We start from the raw sequence: 27,146 nt of genomic DNA on the forward strand, positions 1-27,146 counted from the left end.
ACTCTGTATTCTCTACCTGTAACACCACACAGCACGCTGTATTCTCTACCTGTAACCCCACACAGCACGCTGTATTCTCTACCTGTAACACCACACAGCATGCTGTATTCTCTACCTGTAACACCACACAGCACTGTATTCTCTACCTATAACACCACACAGCGCTGTATTCTCTACCTGTAACACCACACAGCACACTGTATTCTCTACCTGTAACACCACACAGCATGCTGTATTCTCTACCTGTAACACCACACAGCACACTGTATTCTCTACCTGATCCAGCTCCGCCTCCTGTGACATCACGCCCTGCCCCCTGTCTGCATCATCAGCCTGATCTCAGCAAACACACACAATGTGAGACAGAGGCATGGAAGATTTGTCTCCTAAGGGGGGATAGCAGAAGGAGCAGGAGACAATGTGGATTGGCACAGGGGCCATTTTTTTCACTTCCTGGATTTCTGTCAGCTACCAGTGTGGCAGAACCGCACAGATACGGTAATACATTGTATAGACACATATATTTAACTTTTAATGTACTTTTAATAGAAAACAAGTTTTCCTTATCTGGAGTTCCCCTTTAAGCTCCATTCACTTCAATGGAACTAAGGAGCAAAACCCCGCCCAAGCTAGGGACAAGAGTGGTGCTGTCTCTGGAAGAAAGTGGCCATCTTTTTGTAGCGCTGGATAACCCCTTTAAGGAGTTATGTTCAATGCCTGTCATCTCTACCAGACCAGGAGTTCATTGATATAATACATGTGTTGGAGTGGCCAGGAGCGTCATGGTGTGGTGAGCTGGCTGTCTTCTATTTTTTTGTGTGTGTCTGCTTTAGGAAACCATATCAGAGAGGAAAAAAAGATGCCTGTTTTTCTCTATATATTTTGTCTGTTTCGTACGGACTGAAATGACCAGTTATACAATTCACTAATATAATTATACAATGGCTTTACCCTGAAGCTTCGATATACAGTATGTCCTCACGTGGCAGAATAATCCCATCACAGATCTCACTGCAAATCTGCAACTAAATCTGTGTTATGCTTCAGTATCTGTGCTATGGAATCCCTGCAGATTTCGGCCCTATATACTGAATGGATGATACTCTGTGGACATCTGTGACATAGGTAACATGCTGTGGATTTAAAGGGGCTGTCGAGGCTTAGAAATACATAGATGCTTTCTTCCAGAAACAGCACGTCTCTTAACCTCAGTTTGGGTGTAGGTTTTGCAGCTAAGTTTCATTGAAGTGAATGAAGCTAAATTGTAATACCACACACGACCTGAAGACAGGGGTGGCGCTGTTTTTGAAAGAAAGTAGCTGTGTTTTTTTCTAATCCTGGATAACCCCTTTAATTTGTGGAAATCTGCCACATGTGAACTTAGCCTAAACCTTTGATACATTGTATCTGTTTCCAGTAAACCTGTTCACACTTAGGCCTTATTCCTATGCTCTGTAATCTACAGAAGCTACAGAGTGTGAAGCTGTTTGGTGGAGCTACTGAACTCTCGGCACCATGTGTCATTATGATGTTGGCATCAGTATAGTCTGGCGAAGATTTAAACACTATTGGCACTCTTGGCATCATAATGATACATGATGCCGGGAGCTCAGCAAGTCCACCGCACAGTTTCACACTCCATAGCTCCTGTGGATTACGGAGCCCTATTACACGAGACGATCTGGAGGAGCAAGCGAGTGCCGACCTGTCAGATCAGCGCTCGCTTGCTCCTTATTCTTCGTTCGCACACGCACCGACAATGAGCAGGTAAAAGCAGAGGGGCTGCAGGGAGCTGCGGGAGGGGAGCCTATAGGAGGTAGCGACGGTGTGCGGCTGCCGCTCCTATTGCGTTGGGCAACGACAGGGATCAGCTGACATTGTGCATTACACCAAGTGATTATCGGCCATAACAGCCGATAATCACCTGAATACGGCCCATAATCGTTGGTATAATAGGGCCTTAGCCATACACATTACATGTGTTAGCCCAAACCTCTTGTTCTCAGTGAGACTAGTTGCCACTAGTTGGCAACAGCTCACCTCCCACACTCACTTTTCTCGAGTGTGCATATGTATGGGGGGATTGCACACTGCATAGCAGTTGTCCTTAGCCCATAGATAAACCCTTCCCTACATTTCGGTTAACATACAATAGACATCATGGCATCATCTTCTGCCCTCGTCACCTTCCTCGTATCCTTTTCAGGGTAAAGCCCCTATTCCACGAGTCGTTTGTAGGAGCAAACGAGCGCTGTTAGCGCTTGTTTGCTCCTCGTTCCCCGCTCGCTGCCGCCGCTATTCAACGCGGCGTCAGCGAGCGGGTGAGTGCGGGAGGGGCGGCGGGGAGCTGCTGGGGGGCTGCCCGGGGGATCGCTGATCGTCCGGGCAGCCCATAGGATATAGCAGCATCTGCTGCCGACGGTCCTATTCAACGGAGCGACGGCAGCAGATCGCTGCTATATCAGTCGCTTGTTTTTCAACATGTTGAAAGACAAGCGACTGCAACGATCAGCCGACATGAACGATGTCGGCTGATCGTTGCACTCTATTCCACGGGACGAATATCGTTCGTAGCGGCCGTTATCGGCCGAATACGAACGATATTGCTCCTCTAAACGACCCGTGGAATAGGGCCTTAACCTGATGTCTGATATCAATCCGCAGTAGAATGTGACTTCTCCTGTATTCAGTAGACACCAGCGTGATTATTATCTATCAGCTTTTTATAATGGTAATGGCCGGGTTACAGATAATGATAGGTTACAGATAATTGAGGAACTGCAAAGGGTCACTATGGTTTATCTTATGGCTGTCTGCCTCTTATGTGGTAAGCGAATGCACTGAATTCCTCCAAAATATCTGCCGACTAAAGCATTTCTGTGGGAGTCAGCGAATTTGCTGACCACATAGAATGCTAACTCAGAATATTTGTAGCATTCTCTTCTGAGCTGTAAACACAATGCACACTAAGATAAGGGGTTACCGGGTGATCCACCTTTATCCCCACCAGCGGAATCTCTGTTTCAGCATGGAAACTAGTCACACATTGTACCAGAGAGATGTCTGGCAGGGTGGGTGCTTGGCACTGCTTCGGGGATAGGCAGCAGTGGGGTGACAACCCTTGGGTGGCACAGTCACCAAGTAGCCCAAGCCTAAAGGGGAGCACTGAGATGACAATAATAAAGTTGATCTTACTAACAATCTGTACTTAATGTGATTACCAGAATTTTAATCTTACCTAGTAATAATTATGTTATAATAGAGTATTACAATTGGCTGCTAACTTCACTTTTAGGGCCATAAAAAAATTCATGGGAAAGAAAATTGTATACTGGGCTGTATATATAATCGTATGCTGGGGTGTATAGCTAGAGGTATAACCAGTAGGAAGAGGGAGATTGTGATCCCGCTGTATAGAGCTCTAGTGACATCACATCTGGAATACTGTGTCCAGTTCTGGAGACCTCACCTACAAAAAGAATATTGATAAAATAGAATGGGTCCAAAGACGGCCTACAAAAATGGCGGAGGGTGTGAGGCATAAACCATATCAGGAAGGACTTAAGGATTTAAATCTGTATAATCTGAGGGAAAGAAGAGAAAGTGGAGACTTGATCAAAACCTAGAGTACCTGTCATGAAGGATAACGTTTGACATTTCATCAGGCATGTCAAAAGTTATTGATCACAGTGGGTCTCAATGCTGATGTGGTAACCCAGGGGTGCAAGGTTATGAATGCAGAGCTAGTTGTTGCGGTATAGTTGCCGCACTTGTCGCAGGTCTTGGAGTGGTAGCTAGCTCTCTTTAGGTACCAACACACGCCAATTAAGATGTTCCTCTTACTCCCTCCCATGGTGTGATGGTGCCAGACACAAACACAAGCATTCACTCTCTCCCCGGCTATATCTCCTGAACACTGATGTCCTGAACCTGCTGAGACCCACTGTGATTAATAACTTTTGACATGTCTGATGACATGGAAGAAAATAGCTTCTTGCTCTGTCAGTCAGCATGCTGCAGCATTTAATTGGGAGTGTTTATCACAAGGGCTCACAGTTAAAGGCCCGCTTGCAGCATAAGGCACCAGCCCCTTTAGAGGATGAGCAAATCGCGCATTGGCTGGCCATGCTGTTCTCTCAACTACTGCTGAGGGCCAGTGCAAATGTTCAGTAGGCCAGGCGGCCCATTGACTGGCAATCTTGGCGGCCCACCGAGCATTGGCCCAGTCAGCCAGATTGCCAGTCCAGGCCTGGAAGCAATATAGAAAAATATTATCTTTACTGAAAGAGTAGTAGATACTTGGAGCAAGCTTCCAGCAGATGTGGTTGGTAAATCTACAATAACTGAATGTAAACCTGCCTGGGATAAACATATTTCTATCCTAAGATTATAAGAAAGGAAATACTAAAAGGGCAGACTTAGACAAGTCTGGAGATACGTCAGGCCATGGTATCATGTTTAGTCCACTCAGGCTGCTCTAAGTTACACGCGCAATATGCGGCATGGCATCGTTGTGTTAAAAAATAGCTCCTGGGAAAGTTTGGAGAAATTGCCATACCACTGGTTCCAAGACCACATCAATGTGAGCTGTTAGTGAACCTAGAATGAAGACTAGAGGGGTCCGTCTGCTGTACAGAATGCCACCCCACACCATAATACAAGGAGTAGGAGTGCCGATATGGAGTAAATCAAGATGTTTTGAATATTTTATTTCAGTTTTTTTTATTGTTTATTATTTGCATATAATAAACATGTCTGTCCATCCAGTGATTTCCATAATTCTACAACTTTGATGTTAAGGAGTGTAGATGATATCTATATAAGCTTTCTAGTTACATGTAGGACTGTTGGGAGCATTACATTCCCTGCATTTTCCCTAAGATTAGAGTCTACATGCCTGCAGGATAGGATTATAGACAGGTATCGGGAACAGGAGAACGAAATACCTCTGCAAGTCAAGTTAAGCAAGAACCTCTGTTGTTCTACTATGCGGCCATTCCTACATTGCTTGTTAGTGGATAACATTGCGCTTTCTTGGGACACAGGATTAGGATTTGCATGCAGGAAACTTTCTTTGGCCACTACTCACTGTTGCCATTTTTTTTAAGGATTAGATCTTCAAGCTCGGACATGTTATACGGAATACAGATTTAATTCTTGCAGCAGAGAAAAGCCACCAAGGACTTTGTATGTGTATGTTTTTTTTACAGCATTTTTTTCTTAAAGGGGGTTTGCCACCTTAATGTTATATACAGGAGGTCTGTATAAAATTAACTCAAGTGTAAATATATTTGGGGTAGGTGAATACTATAGGTTCAGGGGCGGATTAACTTTACCATAGGCCCCGGGCTGTTCACCAAGCCTGGGCCCCCCCCCACCCCACTGTAACTATGGAAGCACTAGCCTGGCGTTCATAGTACAGGATAGATAATGTCATGATGTCCTGATTTGTGCAAAATTGCCATAAAAAACTGTGATTTTTTGCAAATCATGGCAGAAGTGTAGCCAGAAGACAGTACACCATTGAAAGTATAAGTCTTTTTGGGTGGTCATGGGCCCCCCAGGAGCTCAGGGCCCCGGGCTGCCGCCCAAAACGCCCCTATTATAGTCCACTACTGTATAGGTTGCACAAACGTACTTTACAGGCACCAAAGGAGTTAGCACTATTGTAGCACAAATGGGGATGGGGGCACAATTACATTTTGGGCACTAATGAGGCAACTGTTACTATATTGGAGCACTGAGAGGGTGCTAGGAGTAGAAGCAGTTTGTGTGCAGTCATGGCTGACAAAAGTTTCTATGGTGGTCTGGGTAAAGGCCCTATTACACAGGGCAACTGAAGGAGCAAACGAGCGCCGACAGCGCTCGTTTTCTCCTCGTTCCTCGCTCGCTGCTGCTGCTATTGCACGCGGCTGCAGCAACTGGGTGAGTACAGGGAGGGGGCGCGGGGAGCTGGGGGGGCTGGCCGGGTGATCGCTAAATCGTCCGGGCAGCCCATAGAGGATAGCGGCGGTCTGCTGCCGACGCTCTTATTCCACGGTGCAACGGCAGCAGATCGCTGCAATCACAGCAATCTGTCTTTCAACATGTTGAAAGACAAACAGCAAGTATCAGCCGACATCGTTTATGTTGGCTGATCGTTGCCTTCTAATACACAGGACGATTATCGGCGGAATACGGCCAATAATCGTTCCGTGTAATAGGGCCTTAAGAAAAAGCAGGCAACAATTTCCATCATGGCTGGACAATTCCCATCATGCCTTGGCTGCCGAAGCTTTAGCTTTGGCTGTCCAGGTATGATGGGAATTGTAGTTTTGCTATAGCTGGAGGGCCACAAGTTTGACACCTGTGCTCTAGATGGTAAATTTCCAATGAACACTGGGGTCATGTGGTCAGTATAGTCACCAGATTTCCGTCTAGCAGACAGATAAGACTGATGCCAGGAATGTGTTGATGAAAACAATGGAACATCTCTTCTAGATAAAAGAAGAAAGGAAACAAAGGACAAACCTGAGCATGCTTGAGATTCACTCATCTCTACTAGTGATCATTATACTCCTCGTATGATTATATTTTGGAGTAGTATTTCTCAACTTATGGCTCTCCAGCTGGTACAAAACTACAACTTCAATGCAACTAATGATAGGGGTTGTAGTTGTGCGAAAGCTAGAGAGCTACATTTTTCTAGAGCAACACCAGCTTATGAATAAAATCATAATACTCAGTTGGTACCATGTATCTTCTGTCACAAATCCAGAGGTACTCTCCTGGATTTCGGATTCTGTCCTAGGAAGGCTGTCACATGCCTCCATAGTGGAGCACACACCTCCCCTGAAGACTTTTTAAAATCTAAAAGATAACCTTATGGCCTCCTGCTCTTGGGTCCTTTCAACTCTGGGCGTTGCCAAACCAGGTCCTGACCCTGACCAGCCTTAGGACTTAGTGCAAAGACACTAAAAGGAGGACTCAGGAGCAAGGAGGTGAGTTATTCTATGCTGTCCCTCTCTATTCCCCATCGGTTAATAAGAATTGTAGGTGTGGTGTTAGAGTTTCTTTATGGTGCGCTTACACAGAGAGCTGTATCTGACATATTTTTGAAGCCAAAGCCAAGAACAGACAATAAACAGGGAACAGATCATAAAGGAAAGACTTTTCAAATCCATTCCTGGCTTTGCCTTTAAAAATCTGTCAGATAAATCTATATGTGTTAACGCACCATTAGATACTGTATCTTTATTTTCAGATTTTTTTTCTCCTCATATCTTAAATTGGTAAATTATGCAGAAAAATTTCCTTTTTTTTTTTTTTCCTTTTTGCACCTTCCTGGAATAGTTATGCATTTATATTATAGTTTCAAAATAATTTTGGTAATATGACTTTCCTAACTTCCCCTCCACAATAGCCGATATATATCACACCGGTGATGTTTATAACGATATGAGCCTGAACATGGATAGTAACTATATGAAAAGGAATTGTGAGACAATTAGGTTAGGGGGCTTGCTGAAACCTTCTTCAATTGGGGTCCTATATAATGTCGCTTCCTGCAAAGTATGGGGTGACGGATTCCAAGGGATAATGTCCGGTTAACGTGTGTTCACACCTGCGTCAGAGGTTCCAATGTTCTGCTCTTGGATTGGAGCAGAATAAAAAAAAAAAGAGAGAGAAACTGTTGGACGCTGATTTCAAATCGTGCCTGATAATCCCCTTTAAATTTAATAGAGTCTATAGAGTTTCTACCATGGTGTCTGGCAATATACCTGATATTACCTGAGTGTATGTGATGTAACCAATAATGGAGGATTCCAACGTTACTGTTGTCCAATATGTCGCTTTCCAGCTGCTGCAAAACCACAATTCCCATCATGCACTGATGATAGTTTTGCAATAGAGGGAGGTTGAGTAATAAAGCTGAGAGGTTAGGAGTAGAGATGCTGGTAAGAAGTGGCAGTATAAGACTGGGGAGGAGTATCTGTAGATTTAGAGGGATGTGTAGTGACTATGGGGACACTTTGGGCTCTGTATACTAAGCTGGTATATGTAAATAATAAATAGATGTACATGGGACTGAGCACGTGGTGGGCAAGCTTCCACTGAACAGGAAGTGATCAGGTGAGGGCGCTGCGTGACGCAGAGGGGCTTCATACCAGAACTTGGCGTCTTACGTGATGACGTCCTGCGTAGGCGTGGCTAACTCTGAACTGTCAGTGGCGCTGTAGTGAGTGTGCGGGGTCCGCCTTCGTCCCCTGGCAGTGCCGCCACCGCTCCTCCTCACAGGGGCTGGCAGACAAAGCCCAGGGTTACGGGCCGCTGCACCGAGTCGCCATTGGGAGCCGGTGATGGCAGGTAATACCGGGGGCGCGGTGTATACGGGATACAGAGCTGGAATAGAGATGGTGGGAGGTGATGTAGTGTACCTGGAACAGGCCTGGGGGGATGGTGCCATACCTGTGCCATGTGATGCCAGCTGCTGCCCCCTGTGGCTTCCTCCATACTCTGCATGCTGTGGTGCTATGGCCATAGAGATGCATGGAGACATTGGCCATGAGTGGCGCCATACTGTGCCAATCCGCTGTGTGACATGACAGGTCACATGATCTATACAGTGCCCCCCCCCCATATTGTAATGTCCCCCACACATCACAACTCGGGTTTCTGCAGATTCTTCAGAACTACAGCTCCCAGCATGCCCAGATGTCCTGGAATATGCAGTGCCAGAAGTTATAGCAGCGCTGTAACCTGTGATAGTCCCATGGCTGTCCCTAATGTGACCGTCCCATTGCTGTCCCTAATGTGACCATCCCATGGCTGTCCCTAATGTGACCGTCCCATGGCTGTCCCTAATGTGACCGTCCCATGGCTGTCCCTAATGTGACCGTCCCATGGCTGTCCCTAATATGACTGTCCCATGGCTGTCCCTAATGTGACTGTCCCATGGCTGTCCCTAATGTGACCGTCCCATGGCTGTCCCTAATGTGACCGTCCCATGGCTGTCCCTAATGTGACCGTCCCATGGCTGTCCCTAATGTGACCGTCCCATGGCTGTCCCTAATGTGACCGTCCCATGGCTGTCCCTAATGTGACTGTCCCATGGCTGTCCCTAATGTGACCGTCCCATGGCCGTCCCTAATGTGACCGTCCCATGGCTGTCCCTAATGTGACCGTCATATGGGCGTGCCTAATGTGACCGTCCCATGGCTGTCCCTAATGTGACCGTCCCATGCCTGTCCCTAATGTGACCGTCCCATGGTCGTCCCTAATGTGACCGTCCCATGGCCGTACCTAATGTGACCGTCCCATGGCTGTCCTAATGTGACTGTCCCATGGCTGTCCTAATGTTACTGTCCCATGGCTGTCCCTAATGTGACCGTCCCATGGCTGTCCCTAATGTGACCGTCATATGGGCGTGCCTAATGTGACCGTCCCATGGCTCTCCCTAATGTGACCGTCCCATGGCTGTCCCTAATGTGACCGTCATATGGGCGTGCCTAATGTGACCGACCCATGGCTGTCCTAATGTTACCGTCTCATGGCTGTCTCTAATGTGACCGTCCCATGGCTGTCCCTAATGTGACCGTCTCATGGCCGTCTCTAATGTGACCGTCCCATGGCTGTCTCTAATGTGACCGTCCCATGGCCGTCTCTAATGTGACCGTCCCATGGCCGTCTCTAATGTGACCGTCCCATGGCTGTCTCTAATGTGACCGTCCCATGGCTGTCTCTAATGTGACCGTCCCATGGCCGTCTCTAATGTGACCGTCTCATGGCCGTCTCTAATGTGACCGTCCCATGGCTGTCTCTAATGTGACCGTCCCATGGCCGTCTCTAATGTGACCGTCCCATGGCCGTCTCTAATGTGACCGTCCCATGGCTGTCCCTAATGTGACCGACCCATGGCTGTCCTAATGTTACTGTCTCATGGCCGTCTCTAATGTGACCGTCTCATGGCCGTCTCTAATGTGACCGTCTCATGGCTGTCTCTAATGTGACCGTCCCATGGCTGTCTCTAATGTGACCGTCCCATGGCTGTCCTAATGTTACTGTCCCATGGCTCTCCCTAATGTTACCGTCTCATGGCCGTCTCTAATGTGACCGTCCCATGGCTGTCCCTAATGTGACCGTCCCATGGCTGTCCTAATGTGACGGTCCCATGGCTGTCCCTAATGTTACCGTCCCATGGCTCTCCCTAATGTGACCGACCCATGGCTGTCCTAATGTTACTGTCCCATGGCTGTCCTAATGTGACCGTCTCATGGCCGTCTCTAATGTGACCGTCCCATGGCTGTCTCTAATGTGACCGTCCCATGGCCGTCTCTAATGTGACCGTCCCATGGCTCTCCCTAATGTGACCGACCCATGGCTGTCCTAATGTTACTGTCCCATGGCTGTCCCTAATGTGACCGTCCCATGGCTGTCCTAATGTGACCGTCTCATGGCCGTCTCTAATGTGACCGTCCCATGGCTCTCCCTAATGTGACCGACCCATGGCTGTCCTAATGTTACTGTCCCATGGCTGTCTCTAATGTGACCGTCCCATGGCTGTCTCTAATGTGACCGTCCCATGGCTGTCTCTAATGTGACCGTCCCATGGCTGTCTCTAATGTGACCGTCCCATGGCTGTCTCTAATGTGACCGTCCCATGGCTGTCTCTAATGTGACCGTCCCATGGCTGTCTCTAATGTGACCGTCCCATGGCTGTCTCTAATGTGACCGTCTCATGGCCGTCTCTAATGTGACCGACCCATGGCTGTCTCTAATGTGACCGTCCCATGGCTGTCTCTAATGTTTGCCCTTTTTAGTGAGGGTCTTATGAGGTTGCAGTCAAATGATGACGCACATGACTCACTCTGTGTATTATTTATTATCTATTTATAATTATTGCTCTTACTATTTGATGTCTACAGAGGGGTTTATTACTTACTGCCTATCGGGTCTTTTTGTGTTTTGAGAAACGTGCAAAAATGCCTGAAAAATATGACAGTGGTGTCCTGCATTTTCCTACATCTTGTAATTCAGTGGAAAAAAAAAACGGATATAAAACTGAAGTTTCTCACCTCAAAATACACTCCAATAACTGTGTGAACATGTCTCTACGATGTGTACAGTTAAACTTTGGTAGTCATCCAGAGCCTGTGACTTGACTGCTGTCCAGGCATGATGGGAATTGTAGTTTTTCACCAGCTGGAGAGCAGAAGGTATCCCATCTCACTTTAGCTGTTGGCAAGCTTCAACTCCCAGCATGCCGCAGGCCAGCTGATGGTTGTCCAGTAATGCTGGGAGTTGTAGTTTGGGAACAGCTGCAGAGCCGCAGGTTGCAGATCACTGTAGTTGACTTACATGGGATCTTATGTGGGGTCCTCTATAACTAACGGTTATTCCCATCGTCAATGGGGCGGACGGTAAATGATGAGTTACATGTAATGAAAATAATGCGGACAGTGGAAAACGATAAACCAAACCATAGAAAAAGCTGAAATAATTGATGCCGGTAGGTGCAGTCCAACCCCTTGTTATAGAACCTCCAGGTACTCATTGATAATACTGCGTTCACCTTCAGGCTTTGTTCACACATTGTATTTTTAGGCTTAGGTGTGCGCTTGTATTTGCAAGCAAAATGAGCCTAATCTTATCAATCTTTTTTTTTTATATAGTCTTTTATGCCATGATGGGAGTTGTAGTTTTTTAGCAGCTGGAGAGCCAAGGTTCCCTCCCCCTGCGCTATACCGACATCCATCAGAGCCCATTGATTCTCCTGTGTTATTACCCTGCTGTGTACCTGGGCAGTATGGTGCACCCTATGCAGAACCCATAGCCGTAATGTTATTCCACCACCATTGTAGGTGAAGGGTCCTCAGAGGATGAAGTGGGTTCCTGTATTGTGTGACGCACAGGGGTGAGGTGCATGAAACCGGAACGTAAGTGAGAGAGAAAACACACATAGCCACTTGTCAGGACGCTGGACAAACTGGTGTAAGGCCGGAGTCACGGAAAACAGCAACTGTCTGAAGTGGATTCAAGAGGGACGAGAAATAGTCATGGACTAATGGTACTTTTATACGGTGCGATAATTCGCCCGATCGCACGATTAACGATTTTAAATGAACAATGTTTTTTTTTATAACGATCAGCGTTTAGACGGAACGATACATCGTACGGAAAATTTGCTATGCGATCGTTTAAGCCTATCTCACACATAGGTGAAATCGCTGAAAGAATGTTTACACGGAACGATCTGCAAATTTTTTGCGAACGATCAACGATGATTTAAGAACATGTTGAAAGATCAAAATGAAAGATTTCTCACGCGTCGTTTGATCGCTTGCAGCGTTTACACGTACGATTATCGTTCGAATACGACCGTTATCGTGCAAAAACGAACGATAATCGTCCCGTGTGAAAGGACCATTAGAGAAATATTAGCTAAATGATTACAGGTGGCGTCTCATCAGACACTGGGTTTCCTAGCCCAACTATAGGACTAGATGGGCGCATAAGAGGGCGCAAAAGGCATGATGTGAGTTGTAGTTTTGCAACAGCTGGAGAGCCAAGGTTCCCTATCCCTGCTATGGTCATTCTGCATGGGATCCAGTGATGGTCAGATTACAGTATGGAGGAGTTGGTCTTCATCCTGCCTTTGCTGTGGGGGGAGGGGGACAACAACACTGCCCCCTGCTGGTGTGATAATCTGGGGATCTATCACATATGACAATCACCCCTAGTAGTGATACAGGGGACACTAACAGCTCAGTGATGTGTACAGGATATCTTGCCGCCATGTGTATTGCATCAAAAAGAGCATTGGCACTAAAGTGGGGTAAAAAACTGTATGAAGGAATGTCTAAAGGAACTTAACGGTCTTGTCATACTCTAATCCTCATCCAATCCTATAGTAGGGCTAAGACACACCGCCCAGTGATGGAATGTCTTTCATCTTAGCAGTGAGCTCAACGTGTGAGCTCTGCTATCGCCCTGATGTACTCAGCTAGCCGCCGGCATCAGGTGTCTACGCAGGTGGCTTGTGACGTTGTGTCCTCTGTGACACGTGCTTCCAGGAAATATACTATGTCTGAAGGCAAAAGGCTCTGTCGCTGCTGGTATTACCTGCGTGATGCATATACCTGCAGCATTTCCCGCTAGGGTTCCCCAAGGCTAGGCTGACTACTGTTTTTGTTTTAATGTTCACTTGCTCCATCATTAGACCGCAGATCCACTGCTCACTGGACAACAACGGTGCCCATCGGACCTCATTGGGGGTTTTGGATGGAACTTGTCACATAGACCCTGAATAGAAAGTCCAAGTCGAGTGTGATCCCATCTGATTGCTGGACCTCCCAGCAATAAGAGAACCTACAATGGGCTCCTTTTTTTTTTTTTTTTTTACAAGACCTTTCCTACCATTTAGCTGCTACTCAGAGAAAGATAAAAAAATATCAGATGGACTCTCTGTATCAGACATAAGAGAATGGGATAGTATTACAGTTGATAGTAGATAAGAGAAGCTCTGGAGGAGAGCTCACACAGGCTGGAGAAAGAGAGGAGAGCAGATACAAGGCGGTTTGCTGGGGAGCAACATAGCAACAGTTTTAATAAAGACCCATGGCAAATCTTGGAGAATGGTATTCAAAATGATTCCCCTGTTATACTATATTTCCATAGAGGCCCCTACTGGACGTGACAATGTTTAGGTCTGTAGACATCGGAGTTTCATCACTTTATTATTCTCCTTTGAAGACTTATTATACTTATTTTATGGGAAGGATACATTCTCTTTGGAGGTCCTGACCCCCGCACACACACATCTATTCTTCTGATACCAGCGGAGACGCTTCCTCATCCGGAGGCCTTGACTATAGGAATATAGACAGTGCTGGTGCCTGTTAACCCTTCACATCACTCATACTGGGTCTCTTCCCCTATTAGCACAATAGACAGTAGAAGACAATGGATAAAGCGAATCTCCATCTTTGAACATTTTTTTGTCACCAGTATCGTATGGGGATCATTTTTTGGGGGCATATTATATGGCACAAAGTAATGGGACATCTATACTACTACTATTGTGGGAGGACTTTTTACAAGACTTTGGAGGTGCCTGTGGGAATTTCTGCTCATACATTAGCACTGTGGCCCCATGCTCTAGCCTCTCCATTCTCTGGATAGCTGGGGGGTCAGAGGTCAGATCCCCACCATTTATAAGGTTATGGCATATCCTACTGTTGTCTCTTATGGAAAACCCCTTAGCAGAAGTCATCTGATGGAGGGAAGGTGCCGCAGCATGACACCTGTTGAGTCGGTGACCCCAAGCGGGCCAGGGTTTTGCTTGCATCATGTAGTCAACCAGTGACTCTTAAAGGAACTTACGAAGATCTTGGATGTTGTGCCATCTTGTGCAGCGCTAAATGGGTTAAACAAGAAGCGCAGGCCGGCGGGGGCCGGGATTACATAGTGCGTAATGTAGTTATGAGATGTGGTCGCTGTAATAAAGTGATGAGTAATTGTCAGGGTGTAGCTGGAGATTAACCCCTCGGGTGCCAGACTTCTGGGTGGGCTGACTGCTCCAGGTACAGGCTCTGCTCTTCACATCCTGGCCTCGGTCTTTTTTTTTTTTTCTTTTTGCAGCATTCGTTCCATTCTCCGTGTCGGGTGGCAGAGATATTATATTATCAATGCAATGTAGTGTTTCAGTCTGTAAAATATGAAACAAAATCCGGTATGTAAATCCGCCATTCTCTGCTGTTACTGCTGGATGACAGACACTAATGGCAGCCAAATTACAGTAACCACAGGGGTTGTCACTCGGCTTTCGACAGACTCTTAATGCCATATAAATCACCATTATTATGCAAAGTTACAGCCCACACTAGCTTTTCTCTCCCTGCGTCTGGCTTCAGAGTTGTTCTGGAATTTAAATACATGCACCAGGTAGATCAGGATGAAAAGAGCCGCTGCTTTGCTGGCTGCAGGACGTCATTATTGATGGCTTATCCGTATAGACCAGGGGTGTCAAAGTTGCAGCTCTCCAGCTGTTGTGGAACTACAATTCCCATCATGCTAAAGCTTTGGCTGTCCAGGGATGATGGGAATTGTAGTTTTGCATCAGCTGGAGGGCCGCAAGTTTTATACCCCTGGTATAGACCATCAATATCAGATCCCAACACCCACACTTATCAGTAGTACCCATAGTATATTTTATAGTGGTGGTGCCAGGTACTGCAGCTCACCCCCATTCAACTAACTTAAAGGGGTTATCCAGCGCTACAAAAACATGGCCACTTTCCCCCCCTCTCTTGTCTCCAGATTGGTCGTTGTTTCAAACTCAGTTCCATTGAAGTAAATGGAGCTCAAGTGCAAACCACACCTGAACTGGAGACAAGAGAGGGGGAAAAGTGGCCATGTTTTTGTTGCGCTGGATAACCCTTTTAATAGTGAGTTGCAGTACCAGGTTATTCCTCTAGATGGGGTTGTTTCTGTTCCTGGATTTTTGTAAACCCCCAGAAACTTCTGCCACATATCTGTGTGTGAATTAGGTTGATCTTTTGCTGTATACCGTTGCAGCAGGGATGTGGATATACGGGCACAACATAGTTGCAGCCATGTAAACCGGAAGAAGTAGTGGGTATTAAACATGTAGTCACAGCTATAGTTGTAGCTACTGACGCAGTGGAAAAACCCTTTTAAAGGGGTACACCAGAGGGGAAAAAAATCTTTTTAAATTAACTGGTGTCAGAAAGTATATAGATTAACTGGTTTCAGAAAGTTTTATATAGATTTGTCACTTCTATTTAAAGATCTCAAGTCTTCCAGTACTTATCAGCTGCTGTATGTCCTGCAGGAAGTGGTGTATTCTTTCCAGACTGACACAGTGCTCTCTGCTGCCACCTCTGTCCATGACAGGAACTGTACAGAGCAGGAAAGGTTTTCTATGGGGATTTGCTACTGCTCTGGAAAGTTCCCGTCATGGACAGAGGTGGCAGCAGAGAGCACTGTGTCAGATTGGAAAGAATACACCACTTGCTGCAGGACATACAGCAGCTGATAAGTACTGGAAGACTGGAGATTTTTAGAATAGAAGTAAATTACAAATCTATATAACTTGCTGACATCAGTTGATGTTTCCCCTCTGGAGTACCCCTTTAAAGAAAACAGGACTGCCATTTAAGCAAGCGTTGCCAAAATATGAGATTTTTCTACACGGCCACAATAACATGGATGCTAATAACACTGGCTGCAGGGCATGTGTCTATGAATCATGGTATCTAGTTATCTCAGTAGGCACGCCCAATGTCTTTTCATGATTTTGTTTTGTGACGCTCCCTTTGTACTGTGTTCTATGGCAACACCCAACCCCTAAAATGTGAATGGTGTCCGGGCATGCTGGGAGTTGTAGTTATGAAACATCCAGAGATCTACTGCTGTAGGCATACAAGCTCTTTATAGGCCCTGGATCCCTGCCAGGTATATGCTGTGACCTCTATACTATATTATTATAGTCTTCTCACTCCTAGTTCAGATACGTTGGTGTTTGTCCAGATGTAATTTGCTCTGGCTGCTTCAGTTGGCTGATATATAATACATTGTCTATTTGTAGGAATTTTTGTCTCCTTGAAGTCTACCGCCTACTGTCCTCTTATCGTAAGGATTCACACACTTTAAGAAACCTTCACCTGCACTGTTTATATTTAAAGGGGTTATCATGGATTAGAAAAACTTTGCCCCTTTCTTCCAAAAAACAGTGCCACTCCTGTGCTCAGTTTTTGTCTGGTATCGCAGAGTTGTAATACCACATATGATCTCAGGACAAGAGTGGAGCTTTTTTTTTTTTTTTAAAAAAGCAACTATTATGAAATCCCTTTAAGGGTGCGTTCACACCTACAGGATCTGCAGCAGATTTGATGCTGTGTTCAGTTATTTAAATGAAATCTGCTGCAGAAAATCAGCTGCAGATCCTGTAGGTGTGAATGCACCATAAAGGGGTATTCTGGAGAATAAATTGTACACTCGAATTGCCCAGGGTGACACTATAGCGTAAAAAGACATAGAATACCTATGCAATAAGCTGAATAGCATGGGCTCCAGACTGATCTATATACACTAATACATTGTTGCATAAGTCATGGCAGGTGAGAGCCTTATGATGATGTAGTGTCTTGACTGGAAACAACTGCACCAAACTCTCAGTTGTGAGAAGTTTCAGGCAAGATGTGGTCAGGGATCTCCCTATTCACTGACAACAGACTGAGATCTTGAAATTGGGGAAGATGTGAAATCAGAATCTATTGGTAAGATGCAGAACAGTGCTGCTTTTTCTGGGCAGATGCCTTTCTCTTGACATCGCTGCTGTTCCAGTCAATGACCACTAGGTGTCACTCTTGGATGACTGCATTGTGCTTGTTGAGCCAGGACTGTCCAGCTCTTATGCAATGCTGCAGAGTCTTCCGGCATGTGCTATTGTATAATGACAGACATGCTGGATGGGATCGCAGACAGGGAGCGATCGGCACAGAAGACACATGTTCTTCCTGAGCAGTGACCTGCCTTCAAGGTGAGAGATCCTGGCGTGGCCCCTTACACTTCACCGGCCACACGCTCCTCTGTTTCCTACTAGGCTATTATGGTCGGCTTAGAATAGATTTGTTTTTCCCTTTATCCTCTGGCATATTGTTTTTGTCTGTTTTAGCGTGTTTCCTGTATATATGGCTGGCACCTCCTGTATACGGGGTGGGCAGAGCTGGGAGCAGTATGTCTGGGCACTCTCTTTGTTCTCACTAGTGGGTTTTAGAAGCGATCGGGTACTGTCTGCTAGAGGGCATGTTCTCTTTAATGTTCCCTTATACTGAAGTTCTCCATATCTGTGTGTGGTGTGTGTATATATATATATATATATATATATATATATATATATATATATATATATATATACATACACCTATACATGGAGGTTACGGTATAGGCTACTTTTAACACACTTCCCTGCCTGCTGAATGACTTGCTGCCGCCTGCTGTGTCACGCCGCGAACAACTCCACAGGAACTATTGTCTTTCCTTTAAGAGCAGTCACCCCGGAGGAGTTGTCATGGTCTCCGATCTGTGTCTGTATATGTGAAGACCTGGAGCTGAGCCTGGGGTTCTTCCTCCGCTACCATTATATGTTGCATCTATGCGTTGTGCATGTGACATATCCTTGTGGCAGGGTTGTCACGTGCAGCATTGTACATATGTATATTATATCATTTCAGTTTTTATTTTTACATTTAGTTTAGTTTTTTTAACATGACTTGCACATGTTGCCTAGTGTTATGTAAGTAGGAATCTTCCCCTATTAGTCAAGATTACAGTCTATATACAGTTCCTTATACTATAGTATACATATATTATATGTAAGATTACATTTGTACATTTCTTTTCCTATTGTTTTTTTTAGGTAAAACCCTAATATTTTGTATTTATAATTTTTTTATTGATATTTAGTAACTATTTTTATGCAGTTAGATGTTTAATGTGTTGATGTTTGATGTGTTGGCTGAACCTGCACATGTCAGCGGGACCGACCATGATAGCCTGAAACTCCCCTCATGGTGGAAAGAAGGATTGTGTATTTGGAATACTACACACCCCATCCTTTTGTTCATGTCACCATGGGAGAGTTCTGGCAGCAGCTTTCTTCTCTGTACCCATTGAGAGCACATGCACGCTCAGTCAGATGTGCATGTGTATGGGGGGATTGGGAGAGATGGCGGATGACTGACAGCTATACCAGATTTAGCCATTTGCTGATGACACATCTGTATATTACTAGCCAATGATGCTAGGTTTCAGTATATACGTACGCAGGGAGCATTGTGATCTAGAAATAGTATAAACCAAGTAGTAATGTTATCTGCCTAGAGAGCTGACATCACAAGGTAACCAAAAATCCATCATGTTTGGGTGGCTGGTAATTTTTTTATTTTTTTTGTGTCATGGTTGCATTCGGCAATGTGACCACATCTGTAGATGCAACATTGTAGAGCTGCACTACCATCTCCATGTTGTACAACTAGAGTCGCCAAAGAGCATTTACCTTTTAAAATGGAGCAAAATGTAAAATGATCATTGCCCAACATGACAGTGTAATGTAAAAGGGAAGTGGCATTTCTAGGAAACCCCATTTAAGAGGTGCTATCATATCTCCTAATATGTCTTTTTTAGTGTCTACTACTCTGTTTGCCCAAAAATAAGACCTAGTAGAGGTTTTGCTGAATTGCTAGATATAAGGCCATCCCCGAAAGTAAGACTTAGCAAAGTTCTTCTTGGAAGCATTGCCGCCAAACAGAACACCAAGGCATGCAGCTGTGATACTTTTTTGCCTTTGTCCCCTACCTGTCCATTGCAGAGTAGTTGCAGGCAGGACATAAAGACTGTCGCCTGATGCCAACCCCTATATTCAGTTTCGCAACCACTACTTGTAAATGTGCAGGCAAGGCATCAAAAGGCCTATCGCCTGCCACCATCCCCGTTGTCTCCTACCGCCAGATGTAAAGCTGCACACAGTCTGCCTGACGCCATACCGTACGCTGTCCCTGCTGTGCTGTACAAGTGTGCTGTGGTGAGCTCCCCCTGGTGGCCCGAAGATGCCATAACACACACTCTGTCCCTGCTGTACATGTCACATGTGAATTCTTTTTCATGGAAAAATAAGACATCCCCTGAAAATAAGACCTAGTGAATCTTTGGGAGCAAAAATTAATAGAATGTACTGTCTTTTTTTTTTCAAGGAAACACAGAATATACTATACAGATAACAATTATTTTATTAGGACTCTATGATGTGCCATTCCTCGGTTATCCCTCCTGGAAATGTATAAATATTTTAACAGCAGGGTGCTACCAATAACCCTTTCACCGGGGCTTTTCTGTACACACCAGAGAAAACTTTCATTGTCAGACTGTATTTCAGGAGGAATAACGGAGGGACAGCACAATGCAGAGAAGAAAATAGTTAAATCCAACTTCATAGGGGTAAAGACTTTTATAGATTTCCTGTCAGTCTCCTTATTGATGAGCCCCGCACTTCCCCTGAAGTGGCTGACACCAGGCAACAATGGATCGTATTCAGCTGCACAGCTTGTGGACATAAGACTTTATATTGCCTTTAAAGTAAGAATGTGAGCAATGCTTGTATTAAAGGGCCGCTCCGCTCGGGTGTGAAATGTCGCATTTTCCATGTGTTAGATGTGATGAGGATGGAACTAATGGTTACATACCCAGGGGGTGAATCGTTTCTCAGTATCTATGAAGGGGTTGTGCCAAATGTCAGCATGACCTGTCGTTGGAGTTGGGGTCCAGTCTTGGGTCTATGTTTCTCTAAGAACTGATTGGGGCTTTATAAAATTACACTGGACCGTAGGGCTTGCTGGGTCCGGACCGTGGCGCCTGCTGGGTCCGGACCGTGGCGCTTGCTGGGTCTGGACCGTGGCGCCTGCTGGGTCCAGACGGTGGCGCCTGCTGGGTCCGGACCGTGGCGCTTGCTGGGTCTGGACCGTGGCGCCTGCTGGGTCCAGACGGTGGCGCCTGCTGGGTCTGGACAGTGGCGCTTGCTGGGTCCGGACCATGGCGCCTGCTGGGTCCGAACCGTGGCGCCTGCTGGGTCTGGCCCGTGGCGCCTGCTGGGTCCGGACCGTGGCGCCTGCTGGGTCCGGACAGTGGCGCCTGCTGGGTCCGGACCGTGGCGCCTGCTGGGTCCGGACCGTGGCGCCTGCTGGGTCCGGACCGTGGCGCCTGCTGGGTCCGGACCGTGGCGCTTGCTGGGTCCGGACTGGCAGTGATCTGCTCTCTCTGATGTCTTTGATGTCCGTGTGCTCTCCCGCACCATGTGCCTCTGTGTACAGCCAGTTCTACAGTCTGAGGACACTTTCCGTTTCCTCCTCTTGTCTCCTGGCAACACCACATGCGACCGATGCCCTGGTAAATGACTCACATGGCTGACAGGCTGGCACCTTTCTTCTCCGTCCCATTCACAGCCTGGCAGGATTACAGTGGCTGGTTGCGTTATTCAGTGTATACCCTGGGGGCTCATTTTAACATTAGTCAGTCGTCTGTAAGGATTTGCTTCATTCATATCAACACGTCTGAGTCTCTCCAGTCTTAGGCCTTGTTCACACAGCTGGATTCTGCCCAGAAAAGTGTGAGAAGAGGTGGAGGCGTGGTCGTACAGTAAGAAGATTCTCTGTTGCCCATAGCAACCAGTCACAGACTAAGCTGTGATTGGTTGCTATGGGCAACAGAGGACATCCCTACTGAAAGACTGCTTGGTAAAATCCCCCATAATACACCTAGGTCAGTGATAGGGAACCCTCTCAGCTCTCAAGCTGTTGCAAAACAACTCCCATCATGCCTGGACAGCCAAAGTATGATGGGAATAGTAGTTTTGCAACAGCCGAAGGTTCCCTGTCACTGCCCTGTCACTATAGTGCCTAAGGGTAACTTCTTCAGGGTGAGCTGCCATTTATATAAACCCGAAGAGCAGCATTATTTCTGTCCCTTTCTATAACTCTTAAATGGCATCAGATTTCACGTCTAATATTCAGAGCTTTTTTTGATACCAGGAAAAATAGAAAGCTTACAATCCCAAGGCACTGGCAAGAATAAAACTCCAGATTTCAGCAGCAAATTGCTTAAAAGGTGGTTAAAAGCTGCTTAAGTAAAATGGATAACGTGTTTCAGGCCACAAGTCCCTTCCTGAGATGCAGATCTGCTTTTTATTTCCTGGTATTCTAATAGACGGGCCCCATCATACTTTGGGAGTATCCCAGACATCGACCCTGACGGCTAGCAGCCTTTCCTTGACCAATCTACTTAATTATTTGGGAAGATAGGGCGGGTTCACACTGAGGAATTCTCGTGGATAAATACCGCCGGATTCCGTTGCCTGTACACGCTCACGGCCTCGTCCTCTCCACCAGTGCCATAGACACCATTCTCTGCACGGGCAGAGCACGAGCAACGGAATCCGCCGGATTTTATCCTCGCGAATTCCGTAGTCTGAACCCGCCCAAAGCACAAGAGCTGCAAGATGAGTCACAATATACCTATAGGACATGTTGTTATCTACAATATGACACGAAGCGCTGTCCCCAGCCATCTTTTTTCTAGCTTTCTTTTCTAAAGCTGCGCACACACAGAATAAGAGATCTAGCTCTTTTGTTTTCCTTTATATCCATCCCAAAATGCAGCAACAGCATACAGCACATTTTACAGCAGTACTGAGTAGTCTAAGTAGTCAAGTTCTAGGGTAAGATCTCATACAGTAAGCTCTTGTGTAGTCTCTTTACAGTCTCTCCTTGATTTCATGTGTCTCTCTTCAGTAATTCTCGTCAGTAATAGGTCACTTGTCGCCCTACCATTTCCATAGACTTGTATGGGCAGCATGTAATCTAATCTAAAAGTGAGCTGGTAGTCTATCCGGTAAATACAAGAAGGAATTCAGCTTTTTGTGCATAGTGAATGGAAAGGTCAAGGGTGTAAAGTAGTCTGATAAGGGGAGAAAAAAGTATTTGCTTCTTTGCTTTTACTATTGATTATTGACGTAACGTTTGACCGTAACCATTTACGTGGTATCTAACCTTTTTACTTTCCAAAGTTTTTTTTTTTTTTAATTGTTTTTCAAATGGTACAAAGATATCGAACAGGACATATAGGGCAAATGAAGAAACATACATCATAGTTCAAATATCATTACGTGGTTATAGTGAAAACATATCTATAGTATAGTATATATAGATATCTATAGTCATAAGGACAAAAAAGTATGAGGGAAAAATGAGACATAGCCATTCAGAACAATATCCCTGATAATAAGGGGGGGGGGGACATGGCGATTGGACCGACAAAGCACCCCAAGGGTAGGGGGTAACAAGACGGGATAGTGTAGATAGACAAATATAGTGCGTCCTATAGCAGAGGAAAAGGCACAGATGGTGCATGTGTGTGTCGTCTGTTAAAAAACTGACCCATTGACTTCTGTTGAAGCTTCCATTTTGGCAAAAAACAACCGTATAAGTGCAGGTCCTACTTTTTTGCAGAACAGATCAGTGGTCTAATACAAATCCGTTTTCAAAACAGCTGAGGGGTTGAAGTCAATGGGAATCCATAATCCAGGTGAGTTTGCTTCTGACTAGTTCCATTGGAATATTGGAGGTTCTCCAGCTGCGGGCTATTGCCAATTTGGCTGCCAGAAAAAAAATTGCATATATTTAATTCAAAATTTTCTGGATCCCATGGGGGCCTCTGGGAGAGCGCCTGTTTGAGTGTTCTTCCCCCCTTAAATGGATTCTCCGGAGAAAAAAAACATTTCTTCAATCATCTGATGCCAGACAGTTTACTGCGTTTACACGGAACGATAATTCGCCCAATCGAACGATTAACTATTTTGAAGCAACAATTTGGTTTTTATAACGATCAACGTTTTAGACGGAGAAAAATCGTTAGAAGATTCATAAGAAAAATCGTTATTGCGATCGTTTTTAAAGGGAACCTGTCACCCCACGTGCCGGGGTGACAGGCTCCCGACCCCCCGTTAGAGCCCCATATACTTACCTAATCCCACCGGGTCCGCTTCTGGAGGTGGTCGGGTGATGAAGATCTCAGCCGCTGCAGCCCGGCGCGCGCGCTGAGAGATGAGTCCAACACCCATAGAGAATGACAGGAGAGTCCAGCGCTCCGTCATTCTCTATGAGCGTTGGACTCATCTCTCAGCGCGCGCGCCGGGCTGCAGCGGCTGAGATCTTCATCACCCGACCACCTCCAGAAGCGGGACCCGGCAGGATTAGGTAAGTATAGGGGGCTCTAACGGGGGGTCGGGAGCCTGTCACCCCGGCACGGGGGGTGACAGGTTCCCTTTAAGATCGTTTAAGCCCATCTTTCACATAGGGTGAATCTTTGAAAGACTGTTTACACGAAGCGATCTGCAAATTTTTAGCAAACGACGATTTGAAAACATGTTCAAAGATCAAAATGAACGATTTATCGATCATCGCTTTCTGTGTTTACACGGAACGATTATCGCTCAAATGCGATCGTTATAGCGAAAATTCGAACGATAATCGTTCCATGTAAACGCAGCATTATACAGATTTATTAATTACTTCTACAATTAATTACTTCTATTTGAAAATCTCAAGCCTTCCAGTACTTAACAGCTGCTGAATGTCCTGCAGGAAGGGCTTTATTTTTTCTAGTCTGATGCTCTCTGCTGCCACCTGTTACTACTTGATTTTATAACACCCCCCCCCCCCCCGAGTACCCCTTTAAGAGTTGTGCCATTCTAGTGGGGAACGTATAACATCTTAGGAGGACCTTTCACCCGGCCTCTATTAAGAAGACATTAATAAAGACTTTGGCTGTTATAAGTGCCATTTTATGCCATTCAGTGGGTTTAAAAGTCCTGCCTTGATTAGGCTATGTGGACACTATGGAATATATGACAGAATTTCAAGCAGAGGCTTTGGACGTTAGATTTTGTTTGAGAATTGTACATTTGCACAATTTTGTAAATCTTTTAACAGACTGTACAAATCAATAGTACTTTTTCCTCCATCCAACCCCTGTTCAACTCGCCCACTCTGAAAACTCCTAATAGGCTTCTCTAAAGACCAGATGAACTATCAGCTTATTGAAGTAGCAGATGTCTGTGAAGAGGGAGGCAGTGGACTATACACTGAGAACCTGCCAAAAGCTGTCCTAAGTTATATCTTTTCTAGTGACAGTTTACACTGCTTAGTACTGCTCTTTAATGTTCTTCATGATGATAGTGCTGCTTCTGAGTGTGTGCTATAAAAATATAAGAAAGTGGAAACCACAATGCAACATCAGTCATGCCGTATGGGGGGGGGGGATGTTTCATGCAACTTTACAGAAATTCCACCATGCATTTCATTTCCTCTTTTGGAATAATAGAATAACTGACGCTTTTATGCAACCCTCATGCAACTTTAAAGACACTCTGTCACCATGGAAACCCCAAAAGACACCGCTTCCAAATCTGTACTATTTTCTTCTCTCTGCACTCACTTTGTGTGCGGACTGTTTGCAGGCTTATTGCGGGGGAAATGCCAGTGAGCACAAAGAGATTAGGACTCAGCGTCTTTTCACCTATCCAGCTATTGGTAGTTTGGGAGTGGGTTTCCATGGTGACAGATTATTCCTAAATGATCGTACACCTCCAGCTTAAGTCATATAGAGGTAAACCTGCCAAAAGATTCTACTGTGGGCCGGATGACAGCGCTGAACCCCAGCCATTGTTACAATGGAAGCCATTGGCATTGCCTATAAATGTGGCTGTATTTCCATTGCAGTGTTTGCCACCCAGACCTTTACTAATGCAATCTTTTTTCTTTTTTTTTTTATTATTGGCCTAGGTTAGTGGTGGGAAAACCTACAGGCCCCTAGTTGTTGCAAAAGTACAGTTTCCATTATGCCTAAACAGCCAAAGCTAAAGTTTGATAGGAAATTGCATTGCAGTTTTTCAGTAGCTGGGGGAGGGGCAGATTCCCTATCACTAGAGATGATAGAACAGCGCTGATTTTCAGGTTCATACAAACTCGAACCATCAGTATTTGACTCCTGCAGTCTTCCCGTTTTGTGGGGCAGGTGGAGACAGCCTGAGTCCCGCCTGTGAAACATGAATACAGCCTGGGCCATAGGTTGTATTCCTGTTTTCCAGACGGGCTCGGGCTATCTTCACCAAATGGATATAGCCAGTCAAATACCAATGGTTCGAGTTCGTACGAACCTGAACATCAGCGCTGTTCGATCATCTCTACCCATCACCACCCTAGGTCACTGGAGACCCCGCCATTTAGTTCTCTACATCGTCCTTTTAAATAGGAGTTGAGCTGCGGTAACCTGGGATGGCCACTATACAACGAACAGTACTGACAGCTACCTGCTATTCTTTGTATATGGCTCTGGGTAACATCAGACCGCTCAGATTAGATACTGATGCCCTATCCTGTTTGGATCACACATCTTCTAAAATGTATTTATCCTGATTCCTATAAATTTGTACTTAATATAATCCATGTCCTTACACGGCAGCTGAACAGCAGACGGCATGCTGTGCATGTTATATTTATATACACGGCCATATGTAACCAGCATTAACACTTCGTGCCATGTGTAGATTGCCTTCTCCAGCTTTCTCTGGCAGGGGAATGTGTAATCTGGCAGAAGATGACCAGGATGTTTCGGCTGATGTTCCATCCTATGTTACAGACCCTGAATCTGCGAGCCTATCAGACTCCATACAATGCAGGCCGTTCAGGAGCCAGTGACAAACAGACTAGACTAGAAAATGTACCCGGCGCTGCCCGGGTATAAAGTGTCAGTATGTTAATTAGATTTGTTCTAAGGTGCCCAGGAGGCCAAGCTAAAGGTATTGTTTCATCTGAGTTAATCAGTGGAATTAGTGTATACCTGTAGTGCATAGTTGGAGGGGTTCTGTATACCCACAATGTATAGTTTTTAGGGGTCTCGCATATCTGTAGTGCATAGTTGGGGGGGCTGTATACCTATAGTGTATAGTTGAGGGAGGTCCTGTATACCTGCAGTGTACAGTTGGTGAAGGTCCTGTATACCTGTACTGTATAGTTTGGGGGTTCTGTATACCTGTAGTATATAGTTGATGCTGTATACCTGTAATGTATAGTTGGTGGAGGTCTTGTATACCTGTAGTTTATAGTTTGAGGGTCCTGGATACCTGTAGTGTATAATTGGTGGAGGTCTTGTATACCTGTAGTATATAGTTCGGGGGTCCTATATACCTGTAGTAAATAGTTTGAGGGTCCTATATAACTATAGTATAGAGTTGGTGGAGGTCCTGTATACCTGTAGTGTATAGTTTGGGGTCCAATATACCTGTAGTATATAGCTGGTGGAGTTCCTGTATACCTGTAGTATATTTGGGGTCCTGTATACTTGTAGTATAGAGTTGGTGAAGGTGCTGTATACCTGTATTATAGAGTTGATGTAGGTCCTGTATACCTGTAGTGTATGGTTTTGAGGTCCTGTATACCTGTAGTGTATAGTTTGGGGTCCTATATACCTGTAATATAGAGTTGGTGGAGGTCCTGTATACCTGAAGTATATAGTTGGTGGAGGTCCTGTATACC

At 45.5% G+C, this 27,146-nt stretch overlaps 1 protein-coding gene across 2 annotated transcripts in view; it reads left to right on the plus strand.

Moving 5' to 3' along the window:
• The first annotated feature begins 8,214 nt into the window (after nt 1–8,214).
• The window catches only part of SLC23A2 (solute carrier family 23 member 2), an 89,969-nt gene continuing 71,037 nt past the window's right edge, over nt 8,215–27,146 (plus strand). Inside the window, exon 1 of one of the 2 annotated variants that reach the window (XM_069943088.1) lies at nt 8,215–8,346. The gene's annotated coding sequence lies outside the window, so the exon portion shown is untranslated. Of the gene's footprint in view, nt 8,347–17,457; nt 17,543–27,146 lie in introns of those variants that run through there. The other variant, XM_069943078.1, reaches the window with a different exon arrangement.

The sequence above is a fragment of the Dendropsophus ebraccatus genome, chromosome 1 (genome assembly GCF_027789765.1).
Source record: "Dendropsophus ebraccatus isolate aDenEbr1 chromosome 1, aDenEbr1.pat, whole genome shotgun sequence".
In the NCBI taxonomy this organism is placed as follows: Eukaryota; Metazoa; Chordata; class Amphibia; order Anura; family Hylidae; genus Dendropsophus; species Dendropsophus ebraccatus.